The sequence below is a fragment of the Echinops telfairi genome, unplaced genomic scaffold (genome assembly GCF_000313985.2).
Source record: "Echinops telfairi isolate 266 unplaced genomic scaffold, ASM31398v2 ScPeMD7_7424;HRSCAF=8462, whole genome shotgun sequence".
Lineage (NCBI taxonomy): Eukaryota > Metazoa > Chordata > Mammalia > Afrosoricida > Tenrecidae > Echinops > Echinops telfairi.
In genome coordinates, this window is record NW_022111324.1 from 68,771,641 (window position 1) to 68,778,863 (window position 7,223).

The window sequence follows — 7,223 nt, forward strand, 5'->3', positions numbered from 1 at the left end:
CTTTTTTTTTTAAGTGAAGGGGCAATACAAGTGGATTAAGCCCCTGGGAAATCCCCACTGACCATGGACCAGGAATGTGACTAGCCTTGCTAACATGCAGAAGTCATTGGAAAGTGGATTGTTGCAGATGCAGTTAAGTTAAAATTTAGCATCGGATCTCCCTTATGGTTCATTTAAATGTATTTTGTTTTTGATACTATCTGCTTTCTTTTAGAATGAGATTTTTATCTGTTTCACTTTGTTATTTTTGTCAGATTTTTTTTGCTGTTTTTCTATAAATGCAATCCAGGATAGATATCTCTATAGAGACAGTGACTAGATTAGTGGAGGTATGGCAGGGGAGGTTGGGAGAAGTGGGGAGCTAATAATGATGAGTACCAGAATGAAGAAAATGTTCTAAAATTGATTGTGGTGTTGATGGTGCAACTCTTCTTGATGTGATTGAACCACTGAATTGTATGATATGTGAATTATATGCCAATAAAACTGATGGGAAAAAAAAAGAGTTACAGTCTCAGAAAGTAAAAATTGTGTGCCTTGAGTTTGGGGAACAACAACAACAAAAATCACAAGGGGAAAGAGAGTGAATAGGATAAAGTTTCTCAATGAAATTCTCTTAGGATAGTACTGGCTGCCCTTAAATAACAGGCAGGTGCATTGTTCTGATGAAAACAAATTCCTTACCGCCACTATCTTTTTTCCCTTGTGTACCAGTGACCAGGCTATGGAGGCTCCTGAAAAGGAACAGCCCCCATGCATACATCACTATATTACTCTGACCCATTGGCATCGACTGAAAAGCTGTATTTGAACAATAGCACCCAGCAACCACAGGACATCTTACTGCCACTTTCCTCACCAATGCAGTTTTCCATTTTCTTAAGGCTTGAACATAAAAAACTTCCATCATCTTCCCGTGACCCTCAAGAAAATCTATAACAATTACACTTTTGGAATCTGATAAGATAGTCACTATAACTTTCTGAGCTGAACTTTCTGCCTTGAATTTATCCAGCAGAACCCCTCAGAATTTTCCATCTTATTGGACTTCCTTAAAACAACCTTTTTATTGTGAAAGAAAGGTTTACAGATGAGGTAGTTTATTATGCCAACCTGGCCGATAAACACATGTGGGGTTAATTGAGGGGCGGAGAGATAAATGGTTCTGTGAGCCTCACCTTTCTAGTTCTCGGGTCTCTTGTTTTGTGATGGTTGGACCAGGGTGCAGCTGCCTTAGCCAGTTTCCTGCTTCAGCTGGCAAGACTCACTTCCTGCAAGATATCCCTGAGGAGAGGCCACATGGACCTACCCCGATGCAGCCATGGGTGCTGGAGCAGCCATGTGGAGACCCCTGACAGTGCTGAGATGCTTACACATTCACAGACACGGCTTTCCTCCTGCAGTCGGCATCATAGTGTGTGTTTTGTGAGATGGAGGAGGACTTTGTGGATTGGTGTTGGACATATGGGTTAATGTTGGACTTGTGGGCTTGGGCAGCCCTGGGTTGGGATGTTTTCTTGATGTGCTCTTAACCTTTATACAAAACTCTCTCTTCTTATACATGAGTTTCTGTGGGTCTGTTTCTCTAAAGTACCCAGACTAACACAACAGAGTAGAGCATCAGCTTTATCTTAAAAAATTTATATATTTTTGTTTCGTCTCATTAATTTCATTTCCTTCAATTGACCATCACTTATCCTACTTCTTCCCTGTGCTTCCTGTTTCCTTTTCTCCTTTCTTAACATTTCCAAACTTTGTATTTGCGCACATTGCCGTTAAAATGGTTGTTTTAAAATGCGCATACTCCACTAGTTAGTGTTTCTCTTATGAATGTGTCTATTGCTTGGCTAAAAATTGAGTAGTGGGGGTAAGTTCAAATCCAGACCTAAAGAGTGACCCAAGGGCTATAGTTTTGGGGATTCCATGAGCCTCTGTCCAGCCAGCGAGTGGGATCTTTTTTATGATTTTGAATTTTCTTCCATGTTTTTCTTTCACTCTGTCGAGGGTCTTTTAATGTGATCTCTAAAAGCAGTTGGTAGTGGTAGTCAAGCACCATCGACATAATTCTTCTGGCTTCAGGCTTATGGAGACTGAGGCTAGCACGGTTCATTAGTTCATTGAACTCATTGTTCCCAAGTGTCCTTTAATTTTTGTCATTCTCTTTTCCTCTGGATGGGGAGAAACCCGTAGTTTCACCCTAGATGGCCACATATGAGCCTTTACAACCTCAATTGCCACTCATCAAAGTAGGAAGTAAACATTGTATTTGTGAACTGTTGTGCCAATTGATGTCAGTGTCCCCTAAAACTATGTGCACCTAATTTTGAAGGTACCCTAATGAAACTAAAGACAAGTGTATTACTGAGAGAACTTGTCAGCACCTATCCACTGATAGTAGAGCCAGGTTTTGAAATCTTCTGTTTGGAATAACCCCATGCACATATGAACTGGAATTCTAGTAGCTATACCTTTTTACTTCCTCTCTATAATCATTATCACTGTTGTAATTAGTTATATCTTCCTTTTGTGGCTATATTCTATTTTCCTTTTTTGTTGCATCTCAATAATTTGAACCATTCAGAGCCTGCTCAGAAGCTTGATGGCACATTCCTAAAGTGGTTAATTACAGACCATCTTTTATGTGCCTCTTCCCTCTCCAGGAAACTTTGGTCTTTCAAAACGCAGCTCCATTGTGAAAGATCTGACTTTATCAGGTAAAATTAGTGACTTTGGATTCTCTCCCACTTCACTCCCACCCCTTTCATATAAACATACACACACACACACACAAAACTGTGTGTCTGTTCTAAAACATAACACTTTGTATTGCAGAATAACAAATTGCATTTCTGTCTCCCCCACTAGATGGTGATGTCCTCAAGGGCACAGATTGTGACCTATTTTAGCTTTATGACATTCATTCATTCATTCCTCATATTAAAATAAAAACCTTGCTAGGTACCAGGAGCCAAACATGTGAGGTGACCTTAAAAATTCATGGAAAAATGGAAATAAAAGAGAATGGAATTCTACAAGGTTTTTTAACCCCCCCGCATACACCTGACTCATATTAGCTGCACAAATGGAGAATGCACTCTAATGATGACACAGATAAATACTCAGCCAACTGTGAATCGATTTTGAAAGCATCATTTTGGAAAATTACAAGGGAGTGCATATGAAGGATATCACTTTGGAGATCAGGGATGGCCTTCCTGCACTAAGTAAAATCTAAGCCAAGATAGGAGGACTGGGTAGTAGTTGGTGAAATAGAAACAGGATAGGATTGGAGCTGGGAGGGGAAAGCATTTCTAGCAGAGGAAATAACTCAAAACAGAGAAGGTGAAACTCTATAGTGTATTGTGAGAACTGAAAGCTCATTGGCCTGTGTAGAGCTGGAGAGGCAAGCAGAGGTGGAACAATAAGACCACGCAAACGCTGGAACTATCTTGTTAGGTGCTGTTGGGTTGGTTCCGACTCATAGGAACCCAATGTATAACAGAAGGTACCACTGCCAGGTCACATCATCCTCACAATTGTATATTTTTGATTGTGTCTGAGCCCATTGTTGTAGCCAGTGTATCCAGCCAGCCAGCTCATTGAGGGTCTCCTACTTTTTTCTGACCCTCTACTTGACCAAGCATTGTGTCTTTCTCCAGGGGCTGGTCCTTCTTGATAGCATGTCTAAAGCACATGAGATAAAGTCTCACCATCCTTCCTTCTAAGAAACATTCTTGCTGTATTTCCTGAAGACAGACTTGTTTGTTCTTCTGGAAGTCTACGGTACTTTCAACATTCTTCATCAACAGCATGATTCCAGTGCCTCAATTCTTCTCTGATCTTCCCTAAGTCCAACTTTCAAATGCATAAGAGGTGATTGAAATGACCATGGCTTGGGGCAGTGATATCTTTATTTTTTAGTACTTTAAAAGGATCTTTTGTAGCAGAGTTGTCCAATGCAATGTGTACTGTTTAGTTTCTTAACTACCCTTCCATAGGCATGGATGAAGGATCCAAGTGAAACAAAATCTTTGACAACTTCAGTCTTCTCTCTGCTTATCATGATGTTCTCTATTGGTCCAGTTGTAAGGATATTTTAATTTATACATTAAGGGTGTAATGTAGACTGAACATTGTAGTCTTTGATCTTTATTAATGCATTAACTCTACTTTCAGCAAGAACACTTTTCCTAATTTTTAAGCCATATAGTATCTTCTTGTTCTATTTGAACTACTACTTCTTGGTCTATGTACAGATTCTACATGAGCACATTTGTTCTGGAATTCCCATTCTTAGCAATGTTATCAATAATTTATTATAAACAACAGAGTCTAATGGCTTTATATAGTTGATCTAAAACAAATAGACACGTTTCTGGCATTCTCTGCTTTCTGCCAAATCTAGCTGACATCAGCAATGACATCTCTCTCTCCACGTCCTCTTCTGCATACAGTTTGAATGTCTTGCAGTTCCCTGTCTATGCACTGCTGCAACCATTTTTGAATTATCTTCTGTAAAATTTGATTTACATGTGATATTAATTATATCACTATAAGATCATGAATTGCATTATTATAAGGCCATTTGTATAAACTATAACAACAAACACACAAACAAATAAACTCATTGCCATTGAGTTCATGTCAACTCATAGTGGCCCCACAGGACAGGGTAGACTTGCCCGTGCAGGTTTCTGAGACTGTCACTTTTTACAGGCGCAGAAAGTTCCATCCTTCTCCAGGTTTAAACTATAGTTTATTTAAACTTATTTCTCTCTTCAGTGAATAATCAGTGCTTCAAACAGGCGATGGATTAATTAATGTTTATGGAAGGAAGGAGAGAAAAAGAGAGAGAAATGTCCCATCATTCCAGTTGGTGGTAAAAAAAATATATGAAATACTGTCTGGCCTCAGGGTGCTTGCAGTACTATTGGAGAGACAAGATAGCCCTGCAAAACATGTAAACACAGGCCCATTGATTAAATAATAAAAGAGAATAGCACAGGTAAAAGTGTTCAAGTCTTGAGAGATTGTGGTGACCAGGTGGTTTCAGGGAAGCTCATGTTAAGGAAGATGGAGCCTGAACTGGATCTGTCTGATGAGGGTGATTTAACTAAGAAGAAAGGAATTTTAAAAACACATTCTTAAGAGTCTTACATGGAAACGAGGACATGCAAAAGCAAGTAGCAGGAGGCAACATACCCCTGTTACTCATTTCTTGATTCCTTTTCTTATTAGCTTCTGTTAACTTAAATCTATTTGAGGACATCTAGGTGTTTCCTGAAAGATTGCAGAACATGGGCAGTCTCAGTCTGAGACGGGGAGGGAAGGCAGTGGGGCTCAGGCTCATAGAGCTGGACCAAATAGAATCTACTTCTTGATATGGATGTGTGTTTTAAAAATAAAAGTGCATCTTAATAAAAATGTGCCCAATGTTAATTAAAAAAAACACATTTCAGTTAAAATAAAAACATTTTCACATCAGATAAATTTTTGCTTGACTTACAAACTTCAGACAATTTAATTCAGAAAATTCTGTAACAACAAATGCCAGTGGACATCCTTTTTGCATACCATTGTTGTAAACACAGTTTTCCAATTGCAGCTTGCATATCAAAGTTGGATGTCTTTGAATTTTGATTTTTTCCAATTTTAGCTTGTGATATGATTTTCTCTACATTAAATGGTATGTCTTTTAATGAAATTGGAATTTGTTTTCCCCTTCAGTGTTCTTTTCTTTTATTTTAAAAATTGTGGCAAATACACATGTATGTAACATTTTCTATTTCAACATTCAATGAAATTGTGTGCATAACACATTGAAATACACCATTACCTATTTCCAAATTATCGTTGTTTAAATCTTTGTAGTCTGGGTCATTCTTTCTCAGTCCTTGCTATTGTTCACAACACTCCCAAATTTAGAACAGCCTCCAATTGTCATTATTGATCTATCTTTGTCTTTACAAAATTCTTAGTGAAAAACGGACTACCACATCCACAGTTTATATACAGATAGAACCAACACAAAAGAGATCGGATTAGAATTATTACCTCTCTACCAAAGAATCTCTACAATATTCAGTTTTTACTTTATTTTGTCCTTTTGGAACAAAATAAAAAAGAAAAAGAAGAAGCTAGAACTACACTTTTCTGTGGTATTTTTTAAAGGTATCTGAAGTAAATTATTTTGTTAGTCTTAGAACCTCAAGTCAGACTTCATTGTGACCTACTAGTCAGTATATTTAAATTCACAATGGTGTTTGTTACCTAATGACTTCTTTCCTAATAGTCACACCTTCTAATTCTCCAGACTTTCCTGCACTTGGAAGATTAAAAGGGGAAAAAACGCTTAACATTTTCTGTTGTAGTAATGGTAAATGTTTTATTGTTAGCAGAAGAACAATAACATGAAACCAAATATTTGCTTGTCTTTCTTGTCAATTAGGGGATTCACATCATATTAAAAAGTAGCAATTTTAGTGGCATATATATCTGTTATTCAAAAGGCAAATCTTTAAATGTGATACTTATGGAGGTCCGCCATCAGGGATAATATAAACTACACATGCACTAAGTTCAAAATACAAATGGTCAGCATAATGACTCATGGCCTTAGCCAATACTTAGAAAGACCCAAGCAATTACGCATTAATGTACATGTCAAAACATCTAGGACAGGTAATGAACACTGTTCTTAAAAGCTCAAAAGTCAAAGCAAACCAAAGCACTTAAACCACTGTGGACGTCATTTATTCATATGAATTTTGTCTTTGGAAAAACAAAAGGTTGGATAATCACATGTAAGCAGAAAAATAAAGCCTTATCTGTTGTTGCTGCAGAATTTGATGAGCCAATTCTATGACTTTTAGATCGCATAACATTTTCTGTTTGGACTAGGAATTTTAAAAGTCTAACTTTGTTATATTTTTTGTTATTATCACCAAACCTATAATGAGTGATGATTTCTATAAAAGAGGAATCAACCCCCCAAATATTTATTATTTAATTTATGCTTTATGTATAAATTACTAATCACATACTAAGTGCTCTCTCTAACATTTGACATAAAGAAATTATTTACCAGAAAATTATTAATCAGAAAATAGACATTGTACATTATATATAAAAACTAGAAACGTTTTTATTATCATTTTTGATGACACAAATTTAATATGGGTTTTACGTGTGGAAATGAGTCATTAAAAAAGATGTTTTGTGTG

General features: G+C 37.1%; 1 non-coding gene across 1 annotated transcript; it reads right to left on the reverse strand.

The window, feature by feature from the left end:
• Nucleotides 1-703: 703 nt before the first annotated feature.
• On the reverse strand, nucleotides 704-837 carry LOC115872499. The gene has a single exon (XR_004047897.1). It is a non-coding gene; the product is annotated as a small nucleolar RNA SNORA84 (small nucleolar RNA).
• Between the last annotated feature and the right edge of the window lie 6,386 nt (nucleotides 838-7,223).